Source organism: Cryptomeria japonica, chromosome 6 (assembly GCF_030272615.1).
Source record: "Cryptomeria japonica chromosome 6, Sugi_1.0, whole genome shotgun sequence".
Classification (NCBI taxonomy): domain Eukaryota; kingdom Viridiplantae; phylum Streptophyta; class Pinopsida; order Cupressales; family Cupressaceae; genus Cryptomeria; species Cryptomeria japonica.
Window position 1 is genome coordinate 40,274,575 of NC_081410.1, and position 22,673 is coordinate 40,297,247.

The following is a 22,673-nucleotide window of genomic DNA, read 5'->3' on the forward strand; positions in this document are numbered from 1 at the left end:
CTGGAAACAGATCCATTGATTGTTCCTGTAGCCAAGCCAAAACAAAGTAATTATTGTTTATCCATATTGAATTTATCCAACATTGCTTTTAAGAATTTAAGCAAAATTCTTCATGTAGCCTTTTACCTTTTTTTCTGCATAATGTTAGTTGTTGCAGTAATGCAGAATAACCGTTACAGGAACTTAGTGCATATATAGTGCAGACCCATTTCAAGTACTACATCCCTGGGTTGACAATCAAATGAACACTAGCTATGGAAATAGTGACTTTACCAAATGAATGTTCAAACTTCGGACTGAGACTTTAATCAGAGTTATTATTCTTATTGTTTGGGTGAACATTTTTGGTGCCGTTGTCGGGGATGGTGTCAAGCTAAGAACCTGTTATGGTTATTATCTTTTCAGTTTTTAGTTAATTATTTTTTAGGCATACTTGACTGTTTGAAAATGAATTTCATGAATCTGCATGCATAAATGAAGAAGAGATGTTCTAGGTAGATTTCTGCCGAGTCATCCTAATCATGCAAAAAATAATTCCTCGGATATAAATCCTTTTGTTGAACTTTATCAAACCCCAGAGAATTTGAATAACCCTGAATCTGAATTCCCATAAACTCAAAAAAATTCCCATCGCCTTGAAGGAGTCTTCCTTGAGACGGTTTATGAGCTTGGGTAGTAGCACAATCAATACATGGGATGAGATGAAATGGTTGTTTCTTGCAAAATACAAAGATTATTGTAGAGGCATTGATCGTCATGGGGATGACATCTTTAGAATGACACAAAAAGAAGATGAGAGTCTCGAAGATTATTTGGAAAGATTCCTATTTAGTGTCAAAAAGTCTAAACATAGTACTCTCAATGAAGATTCGCTCAAGTTGATATTTTTGAGGGGAATCAGTGATGAATGCACTAACTCTTTAGATCTTATGGGAGGAGGTGACATTACACAGTCCACTTGGGCTGAAATAGGACAAATTTGTAAGAAGTATTCTAGATCTGCTTCTAAGAAGAACAGGCGTTTCAAACTAGGAGCACCATCATCAGCATCTGGTACTGGAGTTTCTGGATTGGAACTTAGCCATTTATTGAAGGACTTTAAGGAGGACATTATAAATAATATGGCTAACCAGTTGGATACACTTGCAGCTAAGAAGAAGCATGAAGAATCTGGTACGTTTCTTGCAGAATTTTGCCCTCATTGTAGACAGCAAAAGAAGGATTGTCGTTGCAAAATGGTTGCAAATGTGGAAGTTCCTGACTTCAAGCCAATACAAGGTGAAGATGAGCAAGCCTTCTATGTTGCTCAAAGAAGGCCAAATTTCCAAAGACAAGGTATGCCTCTAGATCCACTTTCTTTTTTTGGTTATAGTGGAAATTCTTATGTGCCAAATAATCAATGGCAACCACCTTATGCAAAAAATCTTGGTAATTATCAAAATTGGTACGGTTATCAAGCCCAAGGGAAGAATTTTGGTAATCAAATACCACAGTGACAGCAGCCACAAGGGAATTGGTATCCACCTCAAAGCCAAGGAAGTCAGTTTCAAGGAAATTGGCAACCTACTTCTCAATGGAGGGGGAGTCAGCCATGGAATGCCCAATCTTCTGGTTATCAACAGCCTATTCAGTAGCCATAGCCTCCTGCAGTCACTGTAGTCCCACCTAAGCCAACGCAGTTGCCTACTCAACCACTGCCAAATCCTAATATTAAGCCTCAGCAACAACAACAAGCTTATTCAACAAATCTTAATCAATACTCAGCCTATTCTCTATCTCTAAGTGATATTCACCTCCAATCTGGGACAACTTTGCCTAATCCATCTCCTCCAGTTATCACTAAGGTACAAGAAGAACAAGAAATCTTTGATCCAACAGATACGATCCCTTAGAAGTAGGTATCACCGCCATTTCCCCATAGATTTCAAGAAAAAGAAGTTTCCACAGAACAAGAGCAAGGCTTTGATATTATAGATCAACTGAAGCATATTTGTGTTAAAATTCCATTGTTGCAAGCAATAAAATATGTTCCCATATCTGGTAAGCCACTGAGAGAAGCATGTTTAAAAAAACCTGGTAGGAAGAAGAAGGATCCACAAACAGTGCATGTTATGGGTCAATTGGCAGATATTATGTTAGGCAAGGTTGCAATTCCAAAATATTATGATCCGGGTAGTCATGTTGTAAGTATATTCATAAATGGCAACCAGATAAGAAATGTTTTAATTGATTTAGGGGCAACCATTAATGTGATGACAAGAGAAGTAATGAAACAGCTTGAAATTAATAGTCTAAGGCCTACACCCACAGTTCTACAACTTGCTCATAGTTCTATAGTAAGACCTGATTGTATCATTGAGGATGTAGTGGTTATTTTGGATTCATGGGAATACCCTGTAGACTTTATGATTCTATCTCCAAAAGCAACATTGGGAGGATATCTGGTGATTTTGGGAAGACCTTGGCTTTCCATAGTTGATGCATATATTGGATGTAGATCAGGGGATATGACTATTTCAGATGAGAATTCTACAAAAACATTAGCCTTCTATTCTCCTGCACAACCCCAACTTGATCAACAACAAGTCGTTTGGCCTATTTTAGGAGAAGAATCTGAGGGAGTTGACTCTAAATGATGATTAATCGAGGGCCATTCATGCAATTACATGATGAGACTCAATTCTTTATCAAATTCTGATAAATGAATTGATACAAGAACAACAATTGCAGGAGTTGGTTCCAAATATTGCAAGTTTGGACTTTCCTGCAGCCACTGATATATTGCATACTCTGTTGCCGCAAGAAGTAGCTTCTTCTCATTTTTCTGATATAAACCAGACTAATCTTACTATCAAGATAGAAGTTGATTTGAATAAATGTTTGAATATCAATAAAGATCTTTCAGTTGCTCAAAAAGAGGCCCTTGTGGACTTGCTGAAATGTCATAAAAACATTTTTGCATGGGATTACAAGGATATACATGGAATAGATCCAATAGTTTGCACCCACCATATTTATATAAAAGAAGAGTGTTGCCCACTCAGACAGCCTTAAAGAAGAATTAATCCTGCCTTGAAGGAGATAGTTAAAGAAGAATTGCAAAAGTTGTTAAAGGTCGGGTTTATCTATCATATCTCTGATAGCCAATGGGTATCACCTTTGGTCATAGTCCCTAAGATAGGAGGAAAATGGAGGGTATGTGTTGATTATAGAGCCCTGAACTTAGCAACAAGAAAAGATCATTTTCCATTACCATTTGTGGATTAGGTATTGGATTCCTTGGCTGGTAAAATATACTTTTCATTCCTTGATGGATTCAGTGGTTACCATCAAATTCAGATAGCCCCGGAGGATTAAGAGAAGACAACATTCACTTGTCCTTGGGGCACATATGCATATTTTGTTCTTCATTTTGGGTTGTTTAATGCTCCAGCCACTTTTCAAAGAGCAATGATCAGTATCTTTTCTGATATTTCTCAAGACATTATGGAAATCTATATGGATGACTTTACAACTTATGGTTCTGAATTTGAACAAGCATTAGGAAACCTGAAAAAAGTTTTGTAGCAATGTGAAGACTATAGTTTGTCATTAAATAGTGAGAAATGCTTCATCATGATGCAAGAAAGAATAGTCCTTGGTCATTATATCTCTGTAAAAGGAATACAGGTGGATCCACCAAAGATTGAAGTCATTAAGAATATCAATGTCCTTGTGAAGCAAAAAGATGTAAGAAGTTTCCTTGGTCATGTTGGATACTATAGAAGGTTTATCAAGGATTTCAGCAAAATTGCAAGTCCCTTATATTCACTACTTACCAAGGATATAGAATTTAAATGGACCTCAACATGCAATGAATCTTTCTTAAAGCTTAAGCATGCATTGACTCAAGCAACAGTTCTTAAAGGTCCAAATTGGTCTTTACCATTCCAAATCCACACCGATGCATCTTATTATGCAATAGGGGCAGTCTTAGGACAGAAGATTGATAAATTGGAAAATGCAATATATTATATTAGCAAGAACTTACATGGACTTGAGGTGAATTACACAGTCACTAAAAAGGAAATGTTGGTTGTTATATATGCACTCAACAAATTCAGGCACTATATCACGAGATATCCTATATTTGTGCATACAGATCATACCGCAATCAAATATCTCATGAATATGCCTTTAATAACTGGTAGATTGGCTCACTGGTTGTTGTTGATGTAGGAATTTGATATCACAGTTGTTGATAAACTAGGGAAGTCTAATGTGGTTGCAGACTATCTTTCAAGACTTCAGTTACAACAAAATTCTACAGTGATAGATGATGCTTTTCTAGATGAACATTTTTTTCTTATCCAAGCTCATACTCCCTAGTATGCTGATATTGCCAATTATTTAGCTGTTGCTAAAATGCCAATTCATTTCTCTCCTAAGGAAAGAAGATTGTTAGTTGAAAAAAGTTTTAACTTCTCATGGATTTTTTATTGTTTATTTTATTTTGGGCCTGACCAAGTCATGAGAAGATGTGTGAGAGAAGATGAAACATATGATATCTTGCATGCATGTCATGATGAGCCATGTGGAGGACATTTTGTTGCCAAAAGAACAACACTGAAAGTACTAAATACAGGATACTATTGGCCCACATTACACAAGGATGCAACACGGTATACAAGGAAATGTGACAGATGCCAACGTATGGGAAGAGCTACAAAATCTGATGAAATTTCATTATATCCACAAATATCAGTAGCACCATTTTATAAATGGGGTTTAGATTTTGTTGGCCCAATTGATCCACCTTCTAATGGAAAATCCTACATTTGGGTATGTACAGACTATGTAACAAAATGGGTGGAAGCTCGTGCCATGACACATGCAAGAGACAATAAGGTGGTTGAGTTTCTTTGTGAAGAGATATTTACAAGATATGGAGTACCAAGAGAGATTGTCTCAGACTAGGGACCTCAATTTACTTCAACATTAATAGCAGCTTTGGTCAATGAATACAATCCAAGGCACATAAAATCTACTCTGTATCATCCACAAGCTAATGGACAGGTAGAAGTTACAAATAGGGAGCTTGAGGCTATTCTTACCAAAACAATATTTATTTATAAAAAAGACTGGTCTCATAGGCTTTCAGAAGCAGTTTGGGCATACAGAACAACTTGGAAAACACCAATTGGTTTTACACCTTTTGAGATGGTTTATGGAAAAACAACAATCATGCCTTTTGAATTCGAGCATAAAACTTTGAGGACAACTTTGCAATTAAATATGACATTGTCTACAACACAGAAAGAACGTATTCAACAATTGAATACGTTGGATGAATGGAGGAAAATAGTTGTCCACCAAACAGAACTGATTCAAAATCAGAGAGCAAAGTGGCATGATAAGTATATCAAAGAAAAGAAGTTCAAAGCAGGTGACTAGGCACTGCTGTATGATTCCAGATATAAAAATGTTATGGGGAAGTTGCAAACCAGATGGTTAGGTCCATATGAGATAGAAGAAGTTTTCAATAATGGAGCAGTTCGTTTGACCACAATTGATCCTATTCGGTTTAAGCTTTTAGTGAATGGTCACCGACTACGTCTATATCATAAGCCGACCACTAAAGAGTAGTTCCTGCAGCAATTTGACCAAAAGGATGAAACAAAAGTTCCTGCAGCAACTGACAAGGTTCCTGCAACCACTACCAAGGATTCTGCAGCAACTGATCAACTTCCTGCTGCAATTGAGCAAAGTAATAACGGTGAGGTTCCTGCAGCCACTGCAGTGAACATGCTTGCCGCTTCATAATTCTTCTCGCATCATTTCACAATAAATATTTCCATATCTTATGGGAATATTCTTCTTCGTAAATAAAATTTCATCCACGTCATTCCATCCCACTTTCTTATCTGTCATTTCACTTCATTTCGTCGTCATTTTCCGTACGACTGCAGGTATGTGCATATTAGGTTTTGTTTTAATTACGCATTTATTATTTCATTATGATTATTCCTTTTTAAAAATCTGCTACACTCCTCGAAATGTCGTCTGCTTGTGTGGACACGTGCTAGGTTAAGTTGGGGGGCTGCTTTATGATTTAGTTTCCAAAGTTATTGATTATCCATCATTTTTGGTACTTAGAATTGATTGCATGCCATCATTGTTTATCAAGTTATTATTTCACGCAAGCAAATAATAAATTATGCCACCAGAATTGAAATATTATGGAATTTTTAATTTAGCAAGTCTGACTGATATTTTGGTTCTCTGTTTCTTAGCTACATAGTGTTCAATACTAGCAGAGTAAGAGATGGGTGGTGATATAATCCGCCATGAGCCAACAGTTCATGAGGTGTTGCTGCAGGATGCTCTTTGTGAGCATCATTTTAGACACCATGGCTGGCTGGATTACTTCTTAAAAATCAGAGACTTTAATGAAGAAATAGTTGCAGAATTTACGCATTCCTTTAATGAAGGAGAAGCTACCGTTAAAGGCTTAAGGGTTATTGCAACGGAGCAGCGAATAGCAGAAGTAACAGGGTTGCTGCAGGAAGGGGAACTATTTTCGGAATCAAAAGACGCAAGGAGCGCCCGAGCAGAGTTCACAATTCCCATGGATGGCCCTCTAATGGTGGACAAGCAAGGAACTAGAAGGGTTTCGCTGCCAGCAGAGTGGCCTCAGGTAGCTTTGTATGTTATGAAATACATTACTTGTGAAGGGAGATATTCAAATTTACATTCACCGCATTTTAAATTACTTAGTCATTTATGGCATGGCCGGAGGGTGAATATCCCTAATTTTTTGTACCACCTCGTTTCTACAAGTGCTAAGGAGACACAGAAAAATGGAAATCGTTTCGTTAGCCATCATGGATTGGTTAAACTGCTTGTAGAACGTTCCCTTAGAGATGTTTCACAAATGGAATGGGGAGTAATTGAGGATATACTACAATTTAGGGTTGAAGATGCCCCTGTTGCAGAGAATCCACTGGCTGAAGAAGAAAATGTTGCAGAACCCTCTTCTCCTGTAGTTGCTGCAGAAGATGTTTTGCTTGTTGCTGAAGGAGCTGCGGTTATTGTGGAGGAAGAGATGGCCAAAATGAATGTGGAACAACCCTCTACCTCTCTTCAAAGAGAGTCACCAATTTCTAGGAGAAAAGGGAAGGAGTTGGAAAGGAATGAAACAGATGAAGAACCCATGATGCAGCCATAGGCAACTCAAATTTCTCCTACAACCAAGAGATGTAGGACAAAAAGAAAAACTCCTGCAGCAACTGAAACCATTCATACAGCCACTCCAAAACTTTATGTAAGAAGAACACGAAGTAGGACCCAGAAGGCTCATCCAACAGGTGATCCAAAAGAGGTTATTGTAGTGGAAACATTAGAAGAAGGAAGGCCCGCCAATATTGAATTACAAGAAGAAGGAAGTCTTGCAGATGCTGAAATCCAGGTAGAATTTGATGAAGATAGATTGACAAATCTTGCTTTTGTGGCACAACAGCTTGAGGAGGTTAATAAAGAAACTAGTGGAGACACTTCACATCATTTTGAAGAAACTATTGGAGAGATTCCAGAACAGATTGAAGAAACTTGTGGAGACACTTCACATCAGTTTGAGGAAAATATTGGAGAGATTCCAGCATAGATTGAGGAATTTATTGAAGAAATCCCATGGCCTAAGGTAACACCTATTAGACCTCCTTCATCCCTAAGCAGTTTATCCATTGCTTTAACATTTTATAGACAATGGGAAATAGAGAGGGCTAGGTTGCAAGGGATTATTGATAAACAACAAAAAGAAATTGAAAAGAGGGATAGCAAAATTGAGGAATTAGAGGCTAAAGTTGAAATAATTGCTAGTATGGTCCCCGAATTGATGCAATGTAAGGCACCTCCAAGGGTTTATTCTGTGCATTTGAAGGAGCGATATTTAAATTTTAAATTGAACCGCATTGTTAGGGATCTTAGCCCCTCTTTAGAAACCCCTGAAGAGTTCTTTTATGCTTACCAAACCTCTCCACCAGTTGTGAAAAATTTGCTATGTGAATTCTATTTACATAACTATGTTGTATCCTCAGACAGTGAGTGGAACCCTTTATTATATATTGGGGATATCCATATCAAAGCTTTAATATCATGGATCCAGAATGAGATCAGCATGGGGACACAAGCCAGAGCATATAAGGATTTAGAGTTTGACTGTCCATTGCCATTAAGGAAAGAATCAAAAGAACCAAGAGTTCTTTATTATGAATGGCAGAAATTACTCGTAAGGGATGATGTTAGAAAACTAGTGCTTCCAATGAGAGAAGAAATCTATCAGGCATATGAGCATCTAGTTCAAACCGACAAAGCAGCTGCAATAGATGGGTTAACTCAACACTGGAATAACTTACCAGATCAATTAAAGCAGGGGGAACCTTATTCATTGCAAAATTTTCAAGCAGCTATGCAAAGAGTCCCTAGATATATACAGCTAGGCATAGAGAAAACCAACAATTGGCTACCACTGATCTTTTAGCCTCCTATTCTCATGTGGCCACTATTGGGATGTCAACCTACAGATCAGGCCTATGATGCACTCACAGAAGAATCAACCAGATGGTCTAGGCTAGAAAAAATGAAGGGATTTTATTGGAATTTGGCTTCAGGAGGGACCGATCGGGGCACCATTGGTGATTTGAGAGTTAGTGCAAGAGTCAAAAAATTTCCTTCTGTTGTAGGATCAGCAGGCTCTTAAAGTTGGGGGGCATGATGAGTTGATACTTTGTTATATTTTTATCCTTAGAACTCTTGAGTTTTTGTTATCTTTTGGTTTGCATAGTAGTAGCAATGTATTGGAAGTTGACTATATGTATTCCATATGTTAAGCTTGAACTTATTAAATCATGTTCTACCTTTGCCAATCTATTCCTACAGCCATGTGATTTATTCCTCCAGCCATGTGATTTATTCCTGTATCCATGCAGATTATTTAGGGTAATATCATATGTGAATTAATAGATGTGTTAATTAAATAAAATGCGTATGTATGTCCTTGTATATTATTTATGTTGTAGTGCAGGTAATAAATGATACCACAGTGGATGTTCTCCTATCGCGCCTGATGAAGGAAAGGATACGTATGAGATAATTGAAGATCAAACTATAGAGGACCTGAGAAAGCGCAAGGTACGGCGTAAGCGGAGTAGTCAAGCAACATTACCAATGTCTAACTTCAGTGGGCATTGAATTTGCAAATACCGTCGTGGCATGTAAAGGCTGTGGTGCGGTTTAGATCCACATTTCCTGCAGCATAGCTCCAGTTATCTTCTTTATCAGTCAATCATCCACCTCTTCTTCTGGGCGTGATTTGTGTGGTCTTTTGTAGTTAATTTCTTTTTAATAAAGAGCTCTTCTTCTTCTCAAGAGTTAGACAGAAAAGGAGAAGAATAGAGCAGAGAATTTTTTATAGTCATTCTTGAGTTTCTTTTTAAAACTATGTAATCACTTTCAGAAAATGATGAATAAAAGTTATGTTATTCTGATCTGTTAAGAGTTGTTTTTCGGGAAGCCTGGTATCACTCATCCAAGGTAGCCCACTTGGCGAGTGATCCCGTGTGTTTGTTAAAATTAGTTTTCTTTCTTTAGCAGCAGTAGAAGTTCTTGCATTGACTGTTCCTGCAGTCAAGCCAGAACAGAGTAATTTCTGTTTATCCATATTGAATTTATCTAGCATTGCTTTTAAGAATTTATGCATAATTATTCATGTAGCCTTTTCTTTTTTTTTCCGCATAATATTAGTTGTTGCAGTAATGCAAAATAGTTGTTACATGAACTTAGTGCATATATAGTGCAGACCCATTTCAAGTACTACGTCCCTGGGTTGACAATCAAATGAACACTAGCTATGGAAATAGTGACTTTACCAAATGAATATTCAAACTTCGGATTGGGACTTCAATTAGAGTTATTATTCTTATTGTTGGGGTGAACACTGTTGATCATGAATGTTGTGCTTTAACTTGAATTCTCCTTCAATGCTTGATGAATGCTTGATTGTTTGTTCACTTGGAATTGAATTGATTTTATAAATAAGAGATCACTTGAATTGTAGGTAGACCCCTTCAAATGACAGGGTAGGCTTCCTTTTATACCTAATAATACATAAAGTGTTTGAATTTTTGGAGCCGACTGACATGAAGCTAATTTTTTTTCGCACACATAAGGCAAGAAATGAGGGGTCATATTTTGGGTCCCAATCATGAGTACCAGGGCACCTAAGGCGTCCTTGTCTTGTCAATGAGGACTTAAAATTGAACAAAGGTTGAGGAAGGAGTTGAAAATAGAGATTTCAAGATGATGTGAGTAGAATCAAAGTGGGCACAAAGCAAAACATGCCTAGGGGATATTTAGGATGGGACATGCTAAAGTGGGCATCGATGTCTCAAGATCAGATGGACCTTAAGTGATTGTCTCCCTTGCATATGATTTGTTTGGGTGATATACTTCACCAGTCTACTCACAAGAATTTTATTGTCTCAAATATAGGGCTCATAACTTATTAATGATGCAGTGAAAGTCCTTGATGAAGGACTTCTAGAAGTATTTTTGGATGAGTCTTTGTCAAGTGCACAGAAAATACAATTGATGCTTAATGGATTTAAGGAACGTGCTTTCAAATTAGAAGCTAAAGTTTTGAAGGATGTAGAGAAAAAGGTGGAAGAGAAAAGACAAAAAGTTTTGGTGATTAGATGTGTAACAACAAATATCCAACTACAAGAAAGTAGAATTGGATCTAGGATCTTTCCGTCAGATAATATGTAACATCCAATGACTAAATATTTTCTTTACAAATGCTTATTTTATTTAATTATCATCTAAGTGTGAATTATAATTTATATGTGCGGAAGCAGAAGATACAAGCTAAAGACTCGTGTGCAATAAATTTCGTAAAAGAAAGCAAGCAGGCATTATCTTGAATGACATGGAAACAAGCTCATCAGCTTCCTAGAAGAGAGAAATTGGAGAAAAGAAGAGGAAAGTGTTAAAGGGTGATAAATACATAGAGAGTATGCAATACAAACAAACAATGTCTGGAGTGTGTGATGTGACGTCTCTAATTTATGTCCGGAGGGACTAACTGGTTTTGGAATTCCTAAGAAACCTATTGGGCCACGCTTGGAGGAAATCAATGTGTTCATGCAAGGGCCACCTTTTTTCTATTATGAGAATGATGCTTTTGCACCAAAGGATACTTGGAAGATAATATCCAAAAATTTCTATAGCGTGGAACCAGAGTTAGTGCATTCGAAGTACTTTTTGGCTTGTAGAAGACCAAGAGGTTATGTACACAATCTCCCAATAGAAGGGCGATTTCAAGCATTACCTCTCCCCCCCATGACTATTGAGGAAGCACTTCCTCAAACAAAGGATGACCTCCATGGGATAAAAGAAAAAAAATGAATTGCATAGACTCTAGACGATGTGGTGGTGTCCTTCGTGAAGAACTCTGCACTATAATTGAAAATTCACGAGGGAAACTACAAGATAGTGAACAGAAATACATTCTTGAAAAGTGAGAAGAATGGAACTTGGTTTGGGTGGGGCCAGATCAAGTGGCTCCTCTAGAGGTTGACGAGATAGAATTTATATTAAGATTTGAAAAAGATCACACTCGTGGAACTTCGTGTGCGATTGATCGATTGTGTTGTTTGGGTAATGCATTATAAATAGATATAGTTGCATACCATTTATATGTCTTGAAAGCATTTTATAATGATGGCATTAAATTAAATTACTTTCTCTATTATCTAGTATTGGTGTAGCAAAGGTTGCATTGCATCGACCTAGGATACATATTTCCACAGATACAACACAAGTTAAATGTATCCCAGGTCGATACAAAGAAACCTCTACTCCAGAGATCACCAGAAAATAGAGAAAGAACTTTAATTTAATGCCATCGGGATAAAAGGCTTTTAAGACAGATAAATGGTATGCAACTGTATCTATTTGGAATGCATTACCCAAATAGCGCAACCAATCAGTCACACACGAAGTTCCACGAGTGTGATCTTTTCAAATACTAATATGATTTCTATCCCGTCAACCTCTAGAGGAACCACCTGACCTGGCCCCACCCCAACCAAGTTCCATTCTTCACACTTTTTAAGAATGTATTTTTGTTCGCTATCTTGCAGTTTCTGTCATGAATTTTCAATTATAGTGCAGAGTTCTTCACGAAGGACACCACATCATCTAGAGTCTATGCTTCACTTTTTTTCTTTGATCCCATGGAGGCCAATAGTCCTTTGTCTAAGGAAGTCCTTCCTGAATAGTCGTGGGGGGGAGAGGTAATTCTTGAAATCGCCCTTCTATTGGGAGATTGTGTACATAATCTCTTGGTCTTCTGGAAGCCGAAAAGTACTTCGAGTCGACCAACTCTAGTTCCACACTATAGAAATTTTTGGATATTTCCTTTCAAATATCCTTAGGTGCAAAAGCATCATTCTCATAATATAAAAAGGGTGGTCCTTGCATGAACACATTGATTTCCTCCAAGCCTGGCCCAATAGGTTTCCCAAGAACTCCAAAACTAGTTAGTCCCTCCGGACATAAATTAGAGACGTCACATCACACACTCCAGACATTGTTTGTTTGTATTGCATACTCTCTATGTATTTATCACCCTTTCACACTTTCCTCTACTTTTCTCCAATTGCTCTCTTCTAGGTAGCCGATGAGCTTGTTTCCATGTCATCCAAGATAATGCCTGCTTGCTTTCTTTTACGAAATTTACTTGCACATGAGTCTTCAGCTTGTATCTTCTGCTTCCACACAGATATAAATTATAATTCACGCTCAGATGATAATTAAATAAAATAAGCATTTGTAAAGAAAAGATTTAGTCATTGGATGTTACATATTATCTGACGGAAAGATCCTAGACAATTCTTGGAGAAAGGAAACATCATTGATAATCTTTTTTTGCAAATAACACTAAATCAAATAAATTAAAAATGTTTTATGCAATTTTTAAAAGTAGAACTCTTTCAATGCTTTCATGCACCGACGGCAAAGCCGTCTGACCCACAACATCGGATACCATCGGAATTCCGACGACAACTAAAGAAACATCCGACAAGGATGTTGTATGTCTGACGCCACTTCCTTGTCGGATAGTCGTCGAGGAGCAAACATAGCAACCGTTGGAATTCTGACCGTAATCCGTCGATATTTTTTGCTAGAGGAGCAAATATAGAAGCCATCGAAAGAGTTCATAATGTCGTCAGACTGCTGACGCAAATGGCATCGTCGGGAAGACCGATGACAAGTTTTCGACAGTTACATTTGTCGAAAGTCCGGCGTGGTGTCGTCAGACTTCCGACAATTAGCCGTCAGAAATTCGACCCAAATGTACTAGTGTCATAACAAAGAACAATATTTATGACATATTTTTTATAATATTGAACAATAAATACTTTCATAATTTAACATTTCTACTTCTTCATTTAATCAAATATTCCAAATATTTATCCATAAATGTGAAAGGTAAAAATATGAATAATTATTCTCTTACAAAATTATAAATTATCTACTAATAATATTTAATTGAATTGTTATCTATTATAAGCAAATCTATGCAAAAGCCTTTGTTAGCACGGTTAAGATATTTTACCTAAATAGTTCGCCTAGTACATCATATTCACATGTTTACTTAAACTCTAAGAATCTTTGTAAAACTCGTTAATGGGTCCTGGAGGGTTAGTCCCCTGTCCGAACCAACAAAAGGCGAGGCTAAATGGGAACCGCCAGCTAAGGAGTGGATTAAAATCAACTTTGACAGGGCGTCTAGGGGAAACCCGGGAATCTCCGGAGTGGGAGTAGTTGCAAGAGATGATAAGGGGATTATCCTATTCAAGGGGGCCCGACGACTCTAGAATGGGACAAACAATGAAGTGGAAGCATAGGCGGCACTAATGGCTGCGGAATTGGCTATTAACATGAAAGTGCCAAAACTACATTTGGAAGGGGATTCCCAAGTTGTTATCAATGCAATAGCGAAAGGTAGCACCCCCTCCTGGAAACTATCTCATTGGGTGGAGATAATACGCGAAAAACTTACCTCATTTGAAGCTTTTCGGGTCTCCCATGTCAGGAGAGGTGCTAACGTAGTGGCGGATCTCCTCTCAAACGCTGGATGTGATATGTTAGACCAAGTGGCCAAATGGTGGAAGGGTAATGGTAGCGTTTGGAAGTGGTATTAATGCAGTTCGTGCAGTGCCAAACTAGCAAGCACGCTAGACGGCTCGCAAGGACGAGTACTTGATATCCCTGGCTTTGTAATTAATGTGGCAGTTCAAAAGCATAAAATATTGGTTCGAGACAATGGAGGAGGGCAGGAAATCTGCTGCGGAATATCTTTCCATTTATTTTACAGATTATGCATTTATATCCCGTTGCAAACGACGGCGGATTTATAACCAATTTGAATATTGTGCATTATATTTGCCAAAAACCGGAGTAATGAATCTTGTTTTTGTCTTTGTAGTTTAGTTCTCTGGTTTTAACAGGTTTCAAGCAGATTTCAATGGAGGCAAATTTCACGCTCCGAACAGAGAAGAAATTGGTTTCGTTCCTAGGAGCGGTTTCAAACAAACGTCTGCAGGGTCTCTTCAAATACAAGGAAGACAAGCTATGGAGCGCGACTAGATTAATGTTGGGGGAGGATTTGGTGCATATCCATTTCCGGTACAGAACAAATATGGAAGTCTACTCCTTGATAATGGTGTGGGCGTGCGAATTCGAACCTGAAGTGGAGAAAGTTAAACTAACAATGAAAAAACTTATTGATGGGGATTACTTAATTAATATGGACTCCATTCTGGAATGGGTGATCCCCTAGACCGGAATCCGTATCCGGGAAGGAGAAGCGGGGGAGGAGATTTTACCATTTGTCAGGGGACCTGAGAGTCGTTTAAAGGAGAAATGCAGGGAACGTGCTCGACTTGGCTGGGAAGCCATGAAGCTATTTGTGAAGTTGATAAGAACAGACGAGGTTTTAAAGGCACTGAAGGTGGTGGCGCGCATGGAGGTGGGAAGAGAGCTCTGAGACCGTTTCGAGAAGGGGAGAGCAGTTCAGTTCCTAGCCAGCCTGGAAGGTGACCCAGACTTTGGGAACCTGGACTGCATCCCGAAGATGAAGTCGGAAGCGGCCAAAGGGAAAGCTTTGGCAGACATCGATGATGTGGAGATGAAGAAGTCGAACCAGAGCAACTCGGATTGAGCGGTCATGGTACAAATCTATGGGGTTTTTTTGCTTTCTGCTTCGTTTGGTTTTAAAAAAACTTTTATGGATTACTGTAATATGTCGTGCATAAATGCATAGTACTATGATACCTTATACTTTTTGTTTTAGCTGGAACTCTGCATAGTAGGTTTGAACTATTTTTTGGGCTAATGTTGATATCCGTTTGGCCCTAGTACATTGTTGAAATTTTCTGAAAATTAATATATCAAAATTACCGATCAAAAAAAAAAAAGAATCTTTCTAAAAAGCTTAGGTGTCATGTGATCTTATCTTGGCATTTAATTTTTCTCCTAGGTCATTTAATATTTATCATACTAGTTGTCTCAATGTATAAGACTAAGGCACCTATCATGATCTTGTCTATTCCTATCTCTCACCTTGTCCTATATAACCAAGGGTCTCGCACACATTGTACATCCATTCTATTTGCATTCTTTGATAGAAATACATTTTTTATTTTCATCATATTAATCTTTTGAGTATCTATAGCTGATTTTTACACAATTATAATGAACAAATTTTATAATTCAATCTTATATTACTATACTAACATTAATTTCATATATATTATTAAATCACTCTAAAATATATTACTAAACTTGCCATAATAGTACTTGCATAAATTATAGTAGATAGTAATTGAATATTCCTATAAACTAATGATGGTGTTTGTGTCGTAGAGCTTGGGCATTCTTAGACTTGCTATGTATTTAGATGACTTAATAGAGCAAACGCATTCAATCACATTGGATGACTTGTATTACACCTTATGAGGCATATGTTAATCATTGTATATATTGACCAGTCGTCAAAACGATGGATTTAAAAAAGCAACATCTAGCGAGGACTTGTACTCAAATCGTTGTCCCGAAGAAATTACCAAAAATTAAGGAAGTGTCAACCAAGATGTTGTCTAGTAAAAGGAAGCTGCAGGAATAGAGTCATATTAATAAAATTGATGTGGAAGGGGGAATTTACCAAAATCTACAGCTACCCATGAAGACGATGGAAACGGAAAAATAATAGAATTTAGTCAATATCCTGGAAAAAATGAGCTAGAGGGAAAGATGCCATAGTCTGCAGCTGCCTCTGAAAAAGATGAGAAAGAAAACATAATATTTAGTCAAAATAATGAGGTTGATAAGAAAACAGAGAAACCATTGAGATATAAGATGAATCACAGAGGGCATGCCCTACAAAAAAAATAGAAGATCGGAACAATTTTCAGACCCTAATGAAAGTAATATTGCTATGAAATTTCCAGAGATTAAAGAAGATATTGAAGCATTACCTGAATTTGTTGTTTATGATGAAATTCCTTCAGGAGAGCTCAAATAGTTGGGGAGTAGGTGATCAGAACAAATTAGCGGGGATTATAAGGATGTGTCTTCCAGTGAAACACTACCACATCACCCCTTCTGAATGCAGCCAATTTGATAATGTGCCAACACAATCCTACAAGCTCAACTACATGTTAATGTTGTTTATAACTAGGGAAGATGGGTTCGGATTGCCTTAAGGCAACATCTGAACCCATTTAAGATTGGGTCCTATCTTAAAGGGGTAGCGTGCCCCCAAGACAAGTCCGGGCCCATCCTCCACGCCACACTAAAAGCAACACGCCACAATAAAGTAAATTGGTGCCAAAAGGGACTAAAGCCGATCTAGGATATATGGGTTAAAGACCCATATAAATAAAGGGTAAATTGCAAACACAAACACAATTCATTCATTCAGGCAATCAGCGAATTAGCTCTGCAACTAAAGGTGCGAAATCACTAAAGAGGATTGTGCGAACTTATCCAAGAGGATATAGGGCATTTTGTTGCAGTCTTGAAGTATTTAAAAGGACATATCTGATATATAAAGATCAGATCCAGAGAAGCAAGCTAAGTATTGTATTTGTGCAATAAGAGTGAATACATAATCTGACTTGTGGGTCTTTAATGTTGGGTTTTTCTTCCTCGGAAGTTTTCCCAGGGTATTTGTGTTTGTCTCTTGTTTCCTTGTTTCATTCTTTAGTTTACTAAATTACAACAAACTAATCAAATGTTACAAATCTGATTCATAAACTAGGGCATAATTAAATGTTACAAATCTGATTACTGATCTAGGGCACAAATTTAACATGGTATCAGAGCTAAGGTGTCACTAACTTCAGATTTTAGTAAAATATTTATTGCATATTGTTGTTGTTTGTTTTCAGATTAAAATGTTAGGTTTGAGGGTTGAAGATAGACTTGATGGAGCCCTTGATTTTGCTGCTTGGAAAGTCCGTATTCTATTGATCCTTGAAGAGAATGATCTACTGAAGTTCGTAGAAGAAGAAAGGTTGTCCCCTCCAGAAGATGCTGAAGAGCTGAAGCAGTTCAAGAAAGACTCCCTCAAGGCTAGGAAGATTATAATTGAATCCGTCAAGAATCATCTTGTCACCGTCATATCAAAATTTGCATCTGCCAAGGAAATGATCAAACACTTGGAAGGGATGTATGAAGTCAACAACCTCAGCAGGGCTCTTTCTCTAAGGCAGCATCTTCTTCACATGAAAATGAAAGAAGAAGACTCAATCATAGCCTACTTCATGAAGATCAATGAACTAAAGGACAAGCGAAGTGCTCTTGATTGCCAAATTTCGGATAAAGATCTTGTTATGATTGCATTAAATGGTCTACCTGATGAATGGGAACCATTCATTTGTAGCATTGGTGGAAGAGTCGATCGTCCCAACTTTGAGCGTCTTCAATCCGATTGCATTGAAGAGGAATATCGAATTGAGGTAAGAGGAAAACTCAAGAACTCTCACAAAGATAATCATGTTCTCTTGGCTAAATCTAGGAAAGGTGGACATTGGAAGAAAGAAAAGAGAAGCAAAGATTTTAGATCCTCCTCTTATGATCCAAGGAAGAAGTCAAGAGATTCCTCCCACATTCGTTGCTTCAGATGCAATAAGTATGGTCACTATGCCAGAGATTGTCAGAATGATCCCAAGGAAAGGGAAGTCAATTTAAATGAAGTTGCCGAACAAAGTGAGGATTATCTTCTTATCTCTGCTCTATCCAGCAATGTTCCTATGGACAGTAATACTTGGATACTTGACAGTGGTGCCTCCAAACACATCTCAGGTTTTCATGAGCATCTTTCAGATCTGATTGAAAAAGACACCAACCTTCATGTGGTAATCGGTGATGATACTAGATACTCGGTAAAAGGTTCTGGTACTACCTCTTTAAAACTAGATTCTGGTATTTCCTTACAACTCTGTGATATTCTTTTTGTACCTGGTATTAAAAGAAATCTTATTTCCGTTTCTGCCTTAGAAGATAAGGGTTTGCAAATAACATTTTCTGAAGGGAAAATACTCGCTTGGTCTAAGAAATCTAATTTCAAAACTGCTCGTGTTATTCGAAATAGATGTGATAGTTTATATAAGCTTGCAGCTAATCCAATTCAAGCTCTCATCCATGAGGCCCCTAAATCATGCGAGCTATAGCATAGAAGACTTGGACATCTACACTTTCAAGCTCTTCCCACTCTCGGTAAAATGGTTAAAGGTATGCCTAAACATAGTTTATCTCATGATGATGCTTGTAAAGGTTGTGCAATGGGTAAGAATGTAAAGAATCCTTTTCATAAAAGCGATAGTAGGGCTAAAGAAAAGTTAGAACTTATTCATTCAGATTTATGCGATCCTATGTCTGTAGCATCTCCTAGTGGTTTCCTGTATTATGTTATCTTCATAGATGATTTCTCTAGGAAAACATGGATTTACTTTCTTATATCTAAAGAGTCTGAAGAAGTCCTAAACAGATTTAAAGAATTCAAAGCCTTAGTTGAAAACACTATAGGAAATCGAATTAAATGTTTAAGGTCTCACAATGGAGGTGAATACACCTCGGGTAGTTTCTATGACTTTTGTGTTAAGGCAGGAATTAAGAGGGAGTTTTGTGTTCCCTGCAATCCTTAGCAAAATGGAGTTGCTGAAAGAAAGAACAGGACCATTGCTGAAGCTGCAAGAGTCATGATCCATGATCAAGACCTGCAACCTTTTCTGTGGGTGGAAGCATCCAAAACAACAGTTTACATTCAAAATAGATGTCCTCACCGTGCTCTAAAGGATATAACTCCTGAAGAAGCCTTTACAGGAATCAAACCTGACATCTACCACCTAAGGATATTCAGGAGCCTGGTGTATGTTCATGTGCCTAAAGAAAAATGAACCAGGTTGGATCCCTCTGGAAAGAAAAGCATCTTAGTGGGATACAGTGAATCTTCCAAAGCCTTCAGAATCTACTTTTGAAGAAGATATTGCTTTCAAAAGATCTAAAGGTTCATAATCTGACAATAATGATATGGTGATTGAAAATTAAGATTCAATAGTTGATGCTAACCCTGAGATACAGGAGGAGTCCACTTACCTTCCGGATCAGGAAGTTCAGAATGACCCAATAGAACCCATGGACTCTACTGATATACCTCAGGATATTGTGGTCTGCAAGAAGAGACCACTTTGGGTTAGAAACACGATTCAAGATGCTGAAAGATTTGCTGCTCTCAGAGATAGCAAGAGATTCCAAAATCACGCCAACTACATTTCTGTGATGTGCAATATCATTGAGTCTGAACCTCACAATGTCGAAAAAGCTATGTCCCATCATGCTTGGAAATCAGCCATGGATGAAGAATATGGGTCTATCATCAAGAATGATGTCTGGGACATTGTACCCAAACCCAAAGGTAAGTTTGTTGTTTCTTCTAAATGGTTGTTTAAAATTAAGCATAATGTTGATGGTAGTATTGAAAAATACAAAGCTAGGTTTGTAGCTCGTGGTTTTTCTCAAAATGAAGGAATAGATTATGAACAAAATTTTGCTCCTGTTGCTAGATATACTTCTATTAGATCTATAATAGCTATTGTTGCAGCCAAAAGGTGGGAACTGCATCAAATGGGCATTAAGACTGCCTTCCTCAATGGTGTTATTGAGGAGGAAGTCTATATTGAGCAACCAGAAGGCTATGTAATCCATAAAAAAGATTCTCATGTTTGCAGGTTGAAGAAAGCCTTATATGGGCTCAAACAGGCTCTTTGTGCTTGGTATGAAAGAATTGATAAATACTTACTAAGCTTAGGATTTCGTAAGAATGATGTTGATGCTAACATTTACTTAAAGATTTATAATGATATGCTTATTTTGGTTTTGTATGTGGATGATTTATTTCTCACTGGTGAAAATAAACTAATCATAAGATGTAAGAAAGAATTAGCCTCAAAATTTGAAATGAAAGATTTAGGACTAATGCATTACTTCCTAGGGTTAGAAGTATGGCAAAAATCCAATGAAATTTTTCTAAATCAAGGAAAATATACTATTGATAATCTGAAAAGATTTAGAATGATGGATTGTAAACCCATGCATACTCCTATGGAATCTAATTTGAAGTTAAGTGTTTTTGCAGCTAACTCTGATTTTGCGGATCCATCTGAGTACAAGCAGCTGATTGGATCCTTGATGTATCTAATCAATACAAGGCCATATATATGTTATGTTGTGAATGCCCTCAGTCAATTCATGAGCTTGCCTAAACTTGTTCACCTGGTGGCTGCCAAACACATTCTAAGATACCTGTGTGGCACTATTGGTTATGGGCTAAAATATTCACTTAATACTTCAATCTTCTTGGAAGGCTATTCAGACTCAGATTGGGCAAGAAGTGTCAAGGATAGGAAAAGTACTTCGGGTATCTGCTTCAACTTGGGCTCTGCAGTGATCTCTTGGGCATGTAGAAAGCAATCTTTTGTAGCACTGAGCACTGCAGAAGCTGAATACATTGCAGCATCTGTTGCATCCAGAGAAGCAGTGTGGCTTCACAAACTCCTTGTTGGATTATTTGGTCAAGCTAGTGGTCCTACCACCATTCACTGTGATAATCAAAACTGTATAAAGATGTCAGTAAATCATGTGTTCCATGACCGGTCCAAACATGTGGAAACGCACTATCACTTCATTCGGGACATGGTGCAAAGAGGCGCCATGCAAAGAGGCGCCATTCAACTAAAGTACATTGGCACAGATGAACAGGTTGTGGACATCCTTACCAAACCCTTATCCAAGGTGAAGTTCGAATACTTCAGAGACAGACTTGGTATTGTGGAAAATGAAACCCTGATTGAGAGGGAGCTCCAATCTCAATGACTCTATCTGTTGTGCTTTGATCATTCTTTGCTTGTGTGCAAGAATGAAAGGTATCCAATCTATGCTTATGTGCTAGATGGAAAATTGTAATTATGTAAAGTCCCACTTGTATATTACACCTTCTATGCGTGTGTGCTAGAACCATCCTATGCTTGTGTGCTAGGTGGGAGATGTAATTCTATGCTTGTGTGCTAGATGGAACTCTAAAGGTTCGGATTGTGTATTCTCTTCTTCCCTAGTTAAGAGGGAGTGTTGTTTATAACTAGGGAAGATGGGTTCGGATTGCCTTAAGGCAACATCCGAATCCATTTAGGACTGGGTCCTATCTTAAAGGGGTAGCGTGCCCCCAAGACAAGTCTGGGCCCATCCTCCATGCCACACTAAAAGTAACACGCCACAATAAAGTAAATTGGCGCCAAAAGGGACTAAAGTCGACCTAGGATATATGGGTTAAAGACCCATATAAATAAAGGGTAAATTGCAAACACAAACACAATTCATTCATTCAGGCAATCAACAAATTAGCTCTGCAACTAAAGGTGCAAAATCACTAAAGAGGATTGTGCGAACTTATCCAAGAGGATATATGGCATTTTGGTGCAGTCTTGAAGTATTTAAAAGGGCAGATCTGATATATAAAGATCAGATCCAGAGAAGCAAGCTAAGTATTGTATTTGTGCAATAAGAGTGAATACATAATCTGACTTGTGGGTCTTTAATGCTGGGTTTTTCCTCCTTGGAGGTTTTCCCAGGGTATTTGTGTTTGTCTCTTATTTCCTTGTTTCATTCTTGAGTTTACTTGATTATAGTTTACTAAATTACAACAAACTAATCAAATGTTACAAATCTGATTAATAAACTAGAGCATAATTAAATGTTACAAATCTGATTACTGATCTGGGGCACAAATTTAACAATTAACGCATGTAATCGACCAGACAAATAAATAAAATGCAAGTCAAACTAATCTAAAATATTGCTTCAAATTATGCTCCCTGTATTAGAGGTTATTATCTTTCGTTAACCATTGATATATCCAATATATGAAGGAAGCTGCAGCAATGTATCATTAAAAATGCAACATGTTTGTGCGTGATTTGTTCATTGGTGGGATGTGCTGGCAAATTCTAGTTAGCGCGTGGCTATACATTATATTTGTAGCTGGATTATGTGGTCATGAATTGAAGCAGCAA